Here is a 15,689-nt window from a genome sequence, read left to right on the forward strand (position 1 = left end):
TGTGAAAATGCATTAAATCAACGACTCTTCCTTGTGAAGCAATGCTGGATTACGAATTCAATTACAGAGAATAGTGGGGCCAATTTTTTTAACCAGACTGTGAACACTGCAGAGTACCGACTGATTTTCATGGAGTTTGTTGAGCAACTGGACGATGTAGAGCTGAGTCAAGGATATTTTCAGCAAGATGGCGCTACATGCCATACATCAAATGAATCCATGGAACTAATTGCAAGTTTCTTTGACGACCGAATAATTTCCAGGTACCTGTGGCCACCGAGATCTCCGGATTTGACAACGCCGGACTTCTTTCTATGGGGTTACTTAAAAGACAGGGTTTACGCCACACGTCCCCAGACATTGGACGATCTGAAGCACAACATCACACAGGAGATTCAAGCTATTGACAACAGAGTCCTCCAACGAGTGGCCAGTAACATGGAACGACGTGTTGAGTTGTGCCTTATGCAGGATGGAGGACATTTTCAACATTTGCTATAGAGGTAAATAATCTCCCAAAATTCCTCTACATTTTAGGTATAATAAGTTGTTGCTAGCACAATTCGTTTTGAAACAATTAATGAAAGAAATGTGTCAGTTCTATATAAATCACTCTGTATATTACATATTATAAACTAAGGTACTACCTTTCTGTTGTTCAATTCATACACCGTACCTTTTTGGAAATAATGAAAGAAACTTAATATATTTTACATGAACACTGTAGTCTACCCTTTTCACGTATTCATTTATTATTATTATTATTATTATTATTATTATTATTATTATTATTATTATTATTATTATTATTATTCCAATGAATTAAGGTACTGTATTATCTTCCATTTCCCTGACTTCATAATTTAATCATTTGTAAGTAGGCCTAACTTATCCCTTTCTTTTTAAAAAATATATTGACGTTGAAGTGTTATGATTTTTACTAAAACAAACAGTCACAATACATGATTAGTACAAATGTGCGATTTTTCTTGCAGACCTTGCAGTGGTGAAATAAATATCTAATAGGCCTGCTCATTAACCTGTTACTTACAAATGGCTTTTAAGGAACCCGCAGGTTCATTGCCGCCCTCACATTAGCCCGCCATCGGTCCCTATCCTGTGCAAGATTAATCCAGTAGTGGGTAGTAATAGCAAATGCTATGATATTTTAGTGTGTGTAAACAGTTTTTAAATTAGGAGTTAGAATTAAATTAATTAGGAAGTTAGACTGCAATGTATGTGATTAGAAATTGTTTTCGAATTTAAACATTTCCTAAAACATAAACAAATCTCTCAGGAATCTCAGGGACAATATTTTTTTTAGAATTTGCCGCCCATAGGCACTTGCGCATCTGCTCTCCCCGATCCTCATTTCATTTTTAGTAATGTCTGAATCTCGCTCCCCTGAGCTGTTTTCTGTCGTCACTCATGACATGTCAATTTAATGAAAACATAAAGAAAAATCTTCGGTACATCATATGGTGATAGTTGTACCTTATCACAACTAATAATTGTAGTAACTATTATTTATTTATTACTCGTAATATCGTAATAATATTTTATTTGGCTTGGAGGATGAGGAGAGTACGTTACACTTAACTCGGCATGCTCAACGTTAAAATCGCATTGCTGTATGTTGTATCCTAAATAATGCAAATCGTATATGTGTCAATATTCAGCAGTAATAATTAACCATTGTCGTGGAATATTTCGCCACTATAAATGGTGATGGTAAATCATACTCTTTTCCTCGAATAACGCTACTGATTGCCTGAAGCTAAGAACTATCCCTATTAGTTTGATTTTGACGATGATGATAATAATGATGATGATGATGATGATAATAATAATAATAATAATAATAATAATAATAATAATAATAATAATAATAATAATAATAATAATAATAATAATATCTGAAAGTAGCAGAAACCGGACGATCGTATCGCACTCCTCGTACGAATCGTACGCAACGGATATTTTAAGTGCAGTGCGTTCACTGTAACGGCTCTACCTCATCGCCTCATCGGATTCCCTGTCAGCTGTTTAAAACATGAAGTCGTACGATATTGACATTGCTGAAAATATAGGAGTTTGAGGTTAGGTCTATTAATTATGAATGTTAGCGAATAAGAATTTGTAATTGTTTCATGCGTCTTAATTGAAGAGGAAGAAACGAAAGAGAGATTGGTTACATAATATATATGTAAGACACGACTTGATTACTGTAATGGGAACGCCTCAAATTATATAATTGTTCGCAGTTTTCTATAAGCGAAATAAGTTTTCCGTCTGCCATTTTGGCACAACATAATAGCAACAGTTGAACAATTAAAATTGATATATTAAAGGAGGCCATGATCTCGCATCGAAAAAGTTGCTCATCCGAGAAACGTGGACGGATTTGCCGAGAGCCGATGCGTGCGATACGATGTAGTGAACGCGGTTACATAACAATTACAGCAAAGATAGTCTTTTTCCGATCCGTGCGATTCGTCCGATGAGTGCGATACGATGTAGTGAACGCTTACCTTAAGGTTACCATTAATATTACATTTTATTAAGCGATATCTAGCGACTTCTCTAGCTAATCTTACGGCTTACATTTTCTATGAATGAATGTATGATGTGATAATGATTGAAAATTAATTTTATAAAATACAGTGCCTTATGCTTTAGAAGTGATGCGCGGACGAATCGTTAGAATGTGGGAAACAGGACTTTCGTTAAATGCGATCATAAATGTCGTTCAGCAAAACGTGAAGACTGTGAACTACTGGATCAAGCGTTTTCAACATTATGGAGAAAAAAAGCCTTAAAACGTAACAGAAGTCAGTTTAGTAGAGGAAAACTACACCAGAAGAAGAAGAAGCAGCATCTTCAATGTAAATAGAGAGCATACCATTAAACCTGCGTCTGCGGCTAAAATTCAAAGAGAGCCAGATCTTCATTGTAGCATTGCTATTGTAACAAGACGTTTAATACCGACATCAATCATAGAAAGTCGATGTGAAGAATTGTCATAAACATCACAACTTTCGTGTCTGAATCGCCCTGCAAACCACCGCTAAACAAAGAACTGGCCAACTGAGGTTACAGACTAATTAAGCCGTTTTACCACAAGTTTGGAATCCGATAAAATACTATTTTTTACTCGATTTGTATTGTAGGCATTTTTGGTTCAGGAAAAAATATTCTTTTTTACGAAAATACATGAAAATTGCAAAAAAGACATACGACATCGTAACTACTACATAGCTTAATCCTATTTTTATTCCAGTGTGTTTGTTATGAGTACCTATTAGACGAGTAAAAAGTTTGGAACATTGTTTGTAGCTTTCCTATTTTTAATTTTATAAAGAAACTTTACATAGTTCTACAAAGTTATACGGGGTGAAAAAATAAATATATTGAACATGCTTTCAAACACTATGTTTTAAATTTATAAAATATGTTTGTCAAGGAGTTTAATTTTTAATGGCATCATGTAACCTACTTCTTTTTCTATTTTTAGATTCTTCAGATCTCAAAACGTATGAAATAGTAGGCTACTATCTTTTACCATTTTTATAAAACATTGTTTTTTAATTGCTCCAAATGTGTGATCCTAATGTATGTATACTTAACAAAGAGAAATGCTTCAGTATATTAATTTATCTTTATAAGGACTAAGGTTATGAATTAAGTACTCATAGACTATAAAGCTAGTCAAAAGCAATCGAGTAACAAAGGTTCTTTCAAGTGATAAAATATTTTTAGATATTATAGAACTAGTTCACATAAAAATGTTAAACATTTTCATAGGTTTCTTATCATTACATTTATCGGGCCAAAAATTTCAATATGAGTTGTGTGAACTTTCTATGGGCAAACATTGGAGGTCTCTTACCAAAAACTGTAGCCTTGATGCACTCCTTGCTTATAACATTAACATATTTTTTTAGACAATCTCATTAAATGCTTCGTCCTTTTCCTGCAGCAAGACTGGGTCAACAAAGACCGCAAGAAACAAAACAATGCAGGTTTAGTGTGTCACAAAATGGTCAGAGAAAGAGTTCATAATTGCCTTTTATGTTTTGAGATATCGTGGGAATCTTCCGCGTAATTTTGCAAGACGACACAACAGACATCTTTTATCGTTTTATCCCACAAGGAGACCCACTTCTTGCATCGTAATCGTCCTCTGGGTCTTGAGGCAGACAAAACTGTCAACTCTGGGCAGATTTCTCTACAAGAATTATCACATATCGCTGACAACTTGCAACATCATTCCTCCGGTACATCGACATCGGTACCATCCTCGTGTAGCCATAACAACTTCCTTGGAGAACTCATTTCAGCGGAAGAGAAACTTCCTAGACAATGGGAGGAGTCTGCGGAACACGGAGAAATACAGCGGGCAGTAATATAGCCTACTCTCCTTCAAGTAACTGCTAGTTTTCTGTAGTACCCAGAGTCTCGTAAATTATCTTAACTTTCAGTGCCGACATCTTGATACCAACCCAAAAGATTTCTCTGTGAATGTGCAGCGTTCAGTGATGAAGTGCCGTTTGTATTCAAATGGAAATCATCTCCGCGATGTCGGTTATCTTACCTAAAAGTATCTTACATTCCCACAGAAGAATGCGGCTTTATCATCTTTATTCCTCATTCAGTGCTCTATTTACTTATTTATTTACTCATTATTTGCTTATTTGTTATTTATCTATTTATTTACTTCAATTTCTTTATTTTTTTCTTCTCTTTACTTCTTTCTTTCCTTCTTTATTTATTTATTTATTTATTTCTCTCTTTATTTATTTAGTTATTTAGATATTAATTTAATTCATTTCTTTCTTCTTTTCTTTCCTTCCTTCTTTATTTATTTATTTATTTATTTCTCTCTTTATTTATTTAGTTATTTAGATATTAATTTAATTCATTTCTTTCTTCTTTTCTTTCCTTCCTTCTTTATTTATTTATTTATTTGTTTGTTTGTTTCTTTATTTAATTCTTTATTTACTTATTTTTCTCTTTATTTATTTATTTAGTTATTTAGATATTTATTTATTTTCTAGTTATTCATTTATTTCATTTCTTTCTTCCTTTCTTTCCTTCCTTCCTTCTTTATTCATTTCTTTATTTATTTATTTATTTATTTATTTCTTTATTTATTTCTTTAATTATTTGATTAATTATTTCTCTCTTTATTTATTTATTTAGATATTTCTTTCTAGTTACTTTATTCATTTATTTCATTTCTTTCTTCTTTTCTTTCCTTCCTTCTTCATTTATTTATTTATTTAATTCTTTGATTACTTACTTCTCTATTTATTTAGTTATTTAGATATTTATTTATTTTCTAGTTATTCATTTATTATTCATTTATTTCATACATTTCTTCTTTTCTTTCCTTCCTTCTTTATTTACTTATTTATTTATTTATTTATTTATTTATTTATTTATTTATTTATTTATTTATTTATTTATTTATTTATTTATCTATCTATTCATTTATTTATTTGTTTCTTTCTTTATTTTTTAATTCTTTGATTACTTATTTATCTCTTTATTTATTTAGTTATTTAGATATTTATTTATTTTCTAGTTATTCATTTATTATTCATTTATTTAATTTCTTTCTTCTTTTCTTTCCTTCCTTCTTTATTTATTTATTTATTTATTTATTTATTTATTTATTTATTTATTTATTTATTTATTTATTTATTTATCTATTTATCTATCTATCTATCTATTCATTTTTTAAATTATTTGATTACTTATTTTTCTCTTTATTTATTTAGTTATTTAGATATTTATTTATTTTCTAGTTATTCATGTATTATTCATTTATTCCATTTCTTTCTTATTTTCTTTCCTTCTTTATTTATTTATTTATTTATTTATTTATTTATGTATTTATTGATTTATTTATTTATCTATTTATTTATTTGTTTCTTTATTTTTTAAATTTTTATTTACTTATTTCTATCTTTATTTATTTAGTTTATTTAGGTATTTATTTTCTAGGTATTCATTATTTATTTATTTCATGTCTTTCTTCTTTTATTTCCTTTCTTCTTTATTTATTTATTTACTTCTCTCTTTATTTATTTAGTTTATTTAGGTATTTATTTATTATCTAGTTATTCATTTATTACTTATTGATTTCATTTCCTTCTTCCTTTCTTTCCTTTCTTCCTTATTTATTCATTTATTTGTTTCTTTCTTTATTTCTTTTGTTCTTTATTTACTTATTTCTCTCCTTATTTATTTAGTTTATTTAGGTATTTATTTATTGTCTAGTTATTCATTTAGTACTCATTTCATTTTTTCCTTCCTTTCTTTCTTTCTTTCTTTCTTTCTTTCTTTCTTTCTTCACTTCTTTACTTACTTGCTTATTTATTTATTTGTTCATTCATATATGCATTAATCTTACTTCCTGGACACTCAACACTCGACCGCAATTATGAGGCCGTCCAGAAAGTGATTTTCCCTGAAGTCCTTTACAGAAAAAAAGCACAATCGCTTGGAAAGATTTATTGAAACAGATACAGCAATTGTTGCGCTATTTGTCAACACATCTCCCATATGTCATGCCATGGGATCAATTTTTGTATCCTTGTGTCGTAGAAGTCAGCCGCCTGGGATCGGAACCAGCGATTGACAGCCATCTGCACCTCTCTGTCTGTCCCATGATAGGGCAAATATATCTCAATTCCGATGGAGAATATGTTGAAAAATGGCTCAACAATTGCTGTATCTGTTCCAATAAATTATTCCAATGAAAATGTTTTCTTCCTCTTAACGGCCCATGGCGAACTTATTTTTTTACGCCCTGGGGGGTAATTGCGATCGAGTGGCCAAAATTTGTATAAGCACTTCTTTTGACATTATTAACATGATGAAAGAAAAAAAATAACTTTTTATCAGAATGTTTGTTTGTAATTTAAATTGGCCGAATAGGCGTTCTACCTCAGCATTAGGAAGTACGGCCAGAGCAAACACCAGGACCTTCTAGTCCTACAAACGCAGAAAGCTATTAGCCCAGGTAAAAATCTTTGTACTGCTACACTTCCATGCAAAAATTTACCGTAGATGAAATACTGCATTATTTAATAACGCCATAATTTCGCCAGGGGATTTCATAAGGAATGTTCAAAACACAAAATTAGTGTTTCCAAATACCTCTTATTAAAACAGTTAAAACGAGAAAACGTAAAAGTCGCTAACTTTGTCGCCAAATAATTCATAAAAACTCTACAAATGTCATTTCGTAATTTTTGTCTTTAGACGCCCCCTTCAAATCGCTAGATCTAGCGACTTGTCGCTGAAGTTGGCAACACTGCTGCAGGAACGGATTATTTACGTTACCGGTACTTGACCGAAATAAAATTAAGCCTAAGTTATAACATTAATGAAGCAAGCCCGTCATTGACATACTCTTAAGACAACAAACAAGAATGTCTTTACTCTCGTTGTGGCGAAAGTATATGCTGTAGCTGTGGGTAGAATCTACAAATTTTCCCTCCGCTATGAGTTTTTGTCCATGTTGATGACGATGATGACGATGATGATGATGATGATGATGATGAAGAAGAAAAAAAAGATTATGGTGGTGGTGGTTGCTGTTGTTTTCAGACAACATCTTGTCAGTAAATTCATAGCTGTTGATAAGCATCCACGAGCGATTTCCAAATCCTGGGCTTAGATCCTGTGTATCAGTCCCTGAATAGCTCCATCTCCGAATTTAGATCAAACGGGGATTTTTTACATCGAGTTTCGTAGACTAGAAGGTTGAACGCAAAATATTTGTTGACATAGCGGTCGTTACAGTGGTATTCGACAGCCAGATGCAGAAATAGCTACACAGACACTGGTACTCCTCTTAAGATGAATTCCTACTCAATAGTAAATCTCTTATTCAACAATAGATACATATAATAATCATTTATAATTTATTTTAAATCGTGATGGGCAAATTTCTGCAATGCGTAGCTATATATTTCACGCAAGCAAACCCGGTTCTCAGCCGAAGCGGTACCATGATACGTGAGAATGGGTCAAGAATTAACGAACTGTTTCAATGGTACACCGTATACAGGGTGTTTCCGAGGTGGTGTTACAAACTTTCAGGGATGATGGGGAAGGGCACATGTATCAATTTGAGATAAGGAACCATGGTCCGGAAATGACTGAGTCGAAAGTTACAAGCAAAAATAGTTCTGTGGAAATGAAATAATTTTATTCCTCTGTACACCTTATTTATGTGTATTTATCTGTATATCTGACACATACTGAATTCATCTGACGTTTACGTTGTCTACTTACAGTATTCCATTCAGTGCGCTGTCTGAGGGATGGGGACAGGAAACTACACTAAAGCAATGCAGATAGCGTAATGTGTAACGGACATGGTCGGTCCTGATATGCACGTCTGTAGACAGCAGTGTCTGTGTACGAGTTGCAGTGTCCAGTCGATCAGTTCTAGTGAAATGGAGGAGTACACGAGAGTGGAATAAGCAGACCTGATTTTCGAATATGGGTGAGCCAATGGGAACAGTAGACAAGCTCACAGATTGTATCGGGCAAGTACCCACGTAGGAGACATCCGGCCCATACTATCTTTCCACGACTGTTCCAAAGGTTAAGGGAAGGAGGACACTTGGTGCCAAATTACAATTCCATTTCCACACAACTATTTTTGCTTATAACTTTCGACTCAGTCCTTTCCGGACCAGGGTTCCTTATCTCAAATTGATACATGTGCCCTTCGCCATCATCCCTGAAAGTTTGTAACACCACCTCGGAAACACCCTGTATATGAATCCTCTAGATTCAAAACTCACTAAAGACCATTTTGTTCATAACTGAGTTATTCCCACATATTGCTTGTCAAGAATGAATTCTAATGATTTATTATACTGTAGTTTGAATTCAAAAAGCCACTGAATTTAAAACAAAAGAGTTGTTAAATGTCACTGCAAGATTGAAAATTTGCTCTATTTGCTACCAGTTACTGTTAAAATCCTTTAATTTGTGAAAATATAGGGGACTTTTAATCAATAGGATTCATATAATAAGTTGTTTTAATAGTTTAAGTCAGATATGTCAAGCATGGGCATATTGTACCCTCGGACAAGGAGTTTAGAGACTTCCCGCTAACAGAATCGCATGCAAACGTAGGCTTAAAAGAGATTCTATGTCACTGTTACACCTCGTTTAAAGGCTAGAAATGCTCGCCATTATCATTTCAATTACAAAGCAGAATGAAGAAAAATATTATATTATGAAGACTAACGAAAAAAAAATAATTTCTTTAGTTAGTTATTTAACGACTATGTATCAACTACTAGGTTATTTAGAGTCGATGGGATTGGTGATAACGCGGAAATGGGCCACGGACCACTTCCCTTGCCCCACTCTTTCTCTCCTACTTTCACAAAGAACTTGCTAATTTCTTAGATAACCTGTACTATGATAATAGTGGAAAATAATTATACTGTAAGATCACAGGACTAACGGCTTCGAAGCTGGGTACCTGGTTCTAATGAAGTGCACTGTAAGCAATTTAAAACATGGGGGCATGAGATAGTTACTCTGCCTGCCATAAAAAATTCACTTCAATTAATCCCCAAGGTAAAAAAAGGTGATAACGCGATGGTATTTGGTAAGATGAGGCCGACGATTCTTCATGGGGTTACCTGGTATTCGCCTTACAGTTGGAAAAAAACTTAGGAAAGAATCAGCCCAAGCTTGAATCGAACCCACGCTGGAGCTCAACCCGGATCAGCAGGCAAACGCGTTACAGTCTGAGCAACGCCGGTGGTTGGGAAAAATACTATGAAATGAATTATTCAATAGTTATTTTGTATTGTAGCGTAACTGCAATTTATTTGATGGCAGCCATGACTAATAACATCGCCCGGGCCCTCCTAGGAGATTAGATGACGCAGCACAGGAGCTTCGGTTCGTCGAATATCATATTATGCTACTGAGCAACTCAGAAAAGGGAACGCCCCTTCGATGTATAGTTCCGAATTTTATAGATCTGTGAAGTAAATATTTATAATAAATAACCAGGACAAAATTTACATATAGTTATGTTACAGACGAGAAAATGTACAGAGTTATTCAAGAGGAAAGGGCCATACGATAGGTATCTTAACCAAAAATGCTATAATTATACATAAATAAAATAGATTATTAATATAAAAATCATTTATCAATAAAGGAATATATAATAAGCCCAAAAAATTATAAATATAAAATATACCAGCCAACAAAGGTAATGATGCCAATAAGGTATAAAATAATAAATAAATACCAGCCTGAAGTCGTTCAGGCTGATACCCCCAACCCAGAATCAAAAAAAGGGTTGGGATAAGACTACCCTCAAAAAATAAATAAAATGAAAATATTCTTAATCTCCCAAAAGTACAATAAAGTATAACTATTAAAATAAGAACAATAAATAAAAAAAATTTCTATAATAATTATAGCGAAAAATAGATTCTCTCGCTATAATTATTAATACACAAATTCACAATCTTAATAAAATTAGACCAAAGGAAATTAAATCCCCACCAAATAAGTACCCCAAATTACCCCAACAAAATAAACCAGGTATAGAAAATATAAATAAAAAACATTAATTTATTATCATTTATTCCTCTAATATCAACTAATAAAAATGTATACACAACGGAAGCCTCAATAAAGAACTTTATTGTACAAGCTCTAGCATCATCAACTCTGCTATTCCTAATTATTAGAAAATCAATAATTGAAGAATTATATACATTTTCTAATAATTATTTAACGTCAATAATTATTAATACACCCTTGTTATTAAAAAGTGGAGCTGCTCCATTTCACTGATGATTCCCAAGTATTATAGAAGGATTGTTAGTATGTGCGATTCTAAAGGAAAAAAAAAAACCTTATAAAACTATGTGTCTTATTGAGAATGGTTTCCGAGAAACAGCTACTTGAAAACAACAGGCATGGATATCCTTTCCTTCCTCCGCATAATTGCTCACATGATGCAGACGTATATTGCAGCCGACCAGTGATCCAGTACCTCAATGAAACCTATCCTGGGCGTTGGATCGGTCGCAGTGGTGTTATTTTTTGACCATCAAGGTCAGCCGACCTTACCACCAGGTTGTGGAATTGGATAAAAAGCGAAGTCTACAAAAGAAAAATTGAAACAAAGGAGCAGTAGCTTGCCCACGTTTTAAATGCTTGTGATAACTAGAGACCGGATTTTAAAGGGAATTCCTTTTTTTTTTTTTTTTTTTTTTTTTCAACACAAAACATGAAATAATTAATTACAGCTCATTCATTTTGTCAAGACACTCGCGATGTGCAGTACGGGAACAACGTTTCTGTGGAAGGGGTAGGAGTAGAAGGGAAGGTCGGGCGTGTGTCTACCGAATTCAAGGCAAAGAGTAACCCACTCCCCTGTAATTCGTAAGTAGACGATCTCGTGCGCAGCTCTGTAGGAAGAGTGGGGACTGTCTTGACAAAATGCATGAGCTGTACACTGTTCAGAAGTATCTTCCACCGACCAGATTATGTGGTTTTGACTTCCTTTTTTAGTCCATGTTCCCTTTTTTACCCTTTTTTAAAAACATCTCTTATTTTGGCCCTTTTTTGACATAATATCGCAAACATTTAGATAATTTTCCTATTTTTTTTACTGAACTGTACGCCTATTGGAGTATTGTACAATACATGGGTTAAGTGATCAAATCTGATTGGCAGTTTCACATAATTCCTATTCCAGCCATTGACATAGGCCTATACGAATTGTTTCTGCCCACAATTTTTTACTAAACTGTCCATCTATTGGAGAATTATACAATACACGGGTACAGTGATCAAATCTGATTGGCAGTTTCACATAATTCCTATTCCAGCCATTGACATAGGCCTATACGAATTGTTTCTGCCCACAATTTTTTACTAAACTGTCCATCTATTGGAGTATTATACAATACACGGGCCCTGTATCCTTTCTTTACCAGCACTTGCAGTCTTCTACTAGTTCCAAACCGAATTCAGTCGATGCCATAAAAACGGACGTATTGTCAAACTACTTCAGTAGAGCTACTTTGTCGTCATTTCTCACCACTTGCTCTTAACTACCTCTACCTTTATTCTTCATATCAGTGTCACTTTTTAGTGAAGCGTATCATATTGTAAATAATATTTTGATTATATGAAAATGATGAGAGCATGAAGTAATAGCTATCAGGTTCTTATAACATTATTTATTCTACATATTATAGAAAATTATAGAATGTGATTTATGAAAAGTCATGCTAGTGACCAAAGGTATCGCTAATGATACTTCTTAAAAAGTAGTGTTGTACGCCTGTTTCTATTATTATTATTATTATTATTATTATTATTATTATTATTATTATTATTATTATTATTATTATTATTATTATTATTACGTGAATAGGTAATGTGTAAGAATGTATCAACAGTTAATATTATTTCATTTAACATATAACAGATCGGCAATTATATTTGCTTTTCTCAGCCATGCTGCTGACTAGACGGAGTGATAAATTCAATCAACTGGAGGCATCTAGTGATAAGTAAATAGAAGAAACTCGAATGATAACCAGAAAGCGGAGATGGTATAGAATAAGACACCTCAGGCCACGGACCTATATAAGCGCATAATGAATGACATGAATAAATTTCTAAGCTATCATAAGATACCGAAGGACAGACGAGGTTAAGGACACATTTGCTACTGCTTTAAATGTTTATAGACTCCAAAAACGGCCCATAACAATTGCAATAGACACAAGAATAAACACCACTTGAACGGAAATAGCTGACATGTGTTGTTTTTATTTTTTATTTTTTATTGTTCTTCTGAAAAACAGCAATTTTGACAAGGGTTGTTTTTGTAATAATGTCTTCAATTGTTATTTTGTTTTTTTTCTCCTAGATATGAAGACGACTGCATTTCTTCAAACGTTCCCAACAAAACAGCAGGATGATGATGATAATGATGATGATGGCAATAATAATAATAATAGTAATAATAATACTAATAATAATACTTACTGACTTTTAAGGAACCCGGAGGTTTATTGCCGCCCTCACATAAGCCCGCCATTGGTCCCTATCCTGAGCAAGATTAATCCATTCACTATCATCATACCCCACCTCCCTCAAATCCATTTAAATATCATCTTCCCATCTACGTCTCGGCATCCCTAAAGGTCTTTTACCCTCCGGCCTCCCAACTAACATTCTATATGCATTTCTGGATTCGCCCATACGTGCTACATGCCCTGCCCATTTCAAACGTCTGGATTTAATGTTACTAATTATGTCAAGCGAAGAATACAATGCGTGCAGTTCTGTGTTGTGTAACTTTCTCCATTCTCCTGTAACTTCATCCCTCTTAGCCCCAAATATTTTCCTAAGAACCTTATTCTCAAACAACCCTTAACCTATGTTCCTCTCTCAAAGTGAGAGTCCAAGTTTCACAACCATAAAGAACAACCGGTAATATAGCTGTTTTATAAATTCTAACTTTCAGATTTTTTGACAGCAGACTGGATGATAAAAGTTTCTCAACCGAATAATAACAGAAATTTCCCATATTTATTCTGCGTTTAATTTCCTCCCGAGTGTCATTTATATTTGTCACTGTTGCTCCAAGATATTTGAACTTCTCCACCTCTTCAAAAGATAAATTTCCAATTTTTATATTTCCATTTCGTACAATATTCCCATCACGAGTCATAATCATATACTTTGTCTTTCCGGGTTTTACTTCCAAACCTATCTCTTTACTTGCGTCCAGTAAAATTCCTGTGTTTTCCCTAATCATTTGTAAATAATAATAATAATAATAATAATAATAATAATAATAATAATAATAATAATAATAATAATAATACACTCTAGAAAAAATAGGCTGAATTCTTGAAGAACGGTAAGACGGCAAAGATCTTTGATTTGAACGAAACATTTAATGCACTCATTCCCTGCTTATGACTAGGAACTGTTTGTAATACGTGCCTGTCTTACAGGTAGCGGCGCAGCATGTTCCTTGCAGGTCCCGAAGCACTTAAACTGGAATCAGGTCGAACTGGCGCACACAGCAGCTGTTTGATGACGACTGGTGCACCGTTGGTGATTACCCGGGTCCAGGCGCGCAGTGGAGGGGCGTCTTCGCTGAAGCGCGTCCAGGCGCGAACACCGGCTCCAGAAGAACAGCACCCGCCGCTGGCGTCACGCCCCGAGGAATACGGCTCGACGTAGAAGCAACTGCATCGCCCGCCCAACAGATAAACCCGAGTCACACGGGGATAGTTTACAGGAGTCAAGTACTTGAAGCCTCTAAACTTGATGATATATTTGTGATCACACGGAGACATTAAACTTGAAACCATGCTTGAAAAAAAAAAAAAAGCGCGCGCTGAATGTTGTATTCGCAGTGGTGTTCGAATTCTTATATTCTGTTATAGTTAATCTGTTATCTATACTAATCTATACTAATAATAAATCTGTAGCCGAAATGTTTCTGGTAATTATCGATTTTCCAAAAATCATTGGTCCTAACATATATAATTAACCACCCTGAAACCGAAAATCGCATTTTTGACAATTTTGTTTGTATGTCTGTCTGTATGTTTGTTACCTTTTCACACGATAATGGCTGAACCGATTTATATGAAAATTGGAATATAAATTAAGTTCGTTGTTACTTAGATTTGTAGGCTATATGGAATTCAAAATACTTTATTTAAAAGGGGGGTTATAAGGGGGCCTGAATTAAATAAATCGAAATATCTCGCTTATTATTGATTTCTGTGAAAAATGTTACATAACAAAAGTTTCTTTAAAAATGATTTCCGATAAGTTTTATTCTTTACAAAATTTTGATAGGACTGATATTTAATGAGTTTTAAAATTAAAATAACGCCATCTAAGACGGTGCAATGAATTAAGAACAAAATATGACTTCGTCTATAAGGGGCCTTGGATAACAACAATCGAAACAGGGGCCTTGGACATCAACAATCGAAAGCTATTAAACGTAGCCTACAGAGAATGTTTCTGTGTTTGTATGAAGTCATATCAGAAGCTAAATTAACCGATTTGTATAATTAATTATTATTTCACCATTGGAAAGTGTAGTTTCTCTAGATGGACATAATGCTATAATGTTATTACAGTAACGTCTGAGTAAATCGAGGACAGGTAAGATTAAAATATCTTCTTATGCACAGAAAATTTGATAGACTATTTTGTACATTCGTTTTCTGTATTTCTTAAAATAATATTTACGTACACTCATTTTAATATCAGAGAATTAACGAACAACGAGAGTGTATTGATTTAGTATGCAATAATAATACGTTAGCTTAGCAATCCATTATTTTATAATTCAAATTTTAACTATGCTCAATTGAATCGTGTTAAAATACATAAGATATATATGCAATAAATGCAATGCAAAAAAAAAAATTGGGTAATGAGCGAAGCAGATTGTCTTGCGCTGTTGTAAAAGTTGTTCCCTGGATCAAACGTCCTATTTTAATTATGTAATTACTTTATATTTATTTCTAACAGGTGCAGCGGAGCGCACGGGTACGGCTAGTAGTTAATAAAAATCAATAGTGAACTGACATTTTTAGTTTGGTGAAACTGAAGATGCCACCAGC

The 15,689-nt window shown here is 33.5% G+C and overlaps 1 protein-coding gene across 3 annotated transcripts in view; it reads right to left on the bottom strand.

Moving 5' to 3' along the window:
- Positions 1 to 15,689, bottom strand: part of LOC138715150 (heat shock 70 kDa protein 12A-like) — a 172,419-nt gene that overhangs the window by 138,903 nt on the left and 17,827 nt on the right. The window contains exon 1 of one of the 3 annotated variants that reach the window (XM_069847742.1): positions 14,050 to 14,461. The exons of 1 other annotated variant lie outside the window; for it this stretch is intronic. The gene's annotated coding sequence lies outside the window, so the exon portion shown is untranslated. Of the gene's footprint in view, positions 1 to 14,049; positions 14,467 to 15,689 lie in introns of those variants that run through there. One more of the 3 variants, XM_069848012.1, reaches the window with a different exon arrangement.

The sequence above is a fragment of the Periplaneta americana genome, chromosome 1 (assembly GCF_040183065.1).
Source record: "Periplaneta americana isolate PAMFEO1 chromosome 1, P.americana_PAMFEO1_priV1, whole genome shotgun sequence".
Taxonomy (NCBI): domain Eukaryota; kingdom Metazoa; phylum Arthropoda; class Insecta; order Blattodea; family Blattidae; genus Periplaneta; species Periplaneta americana.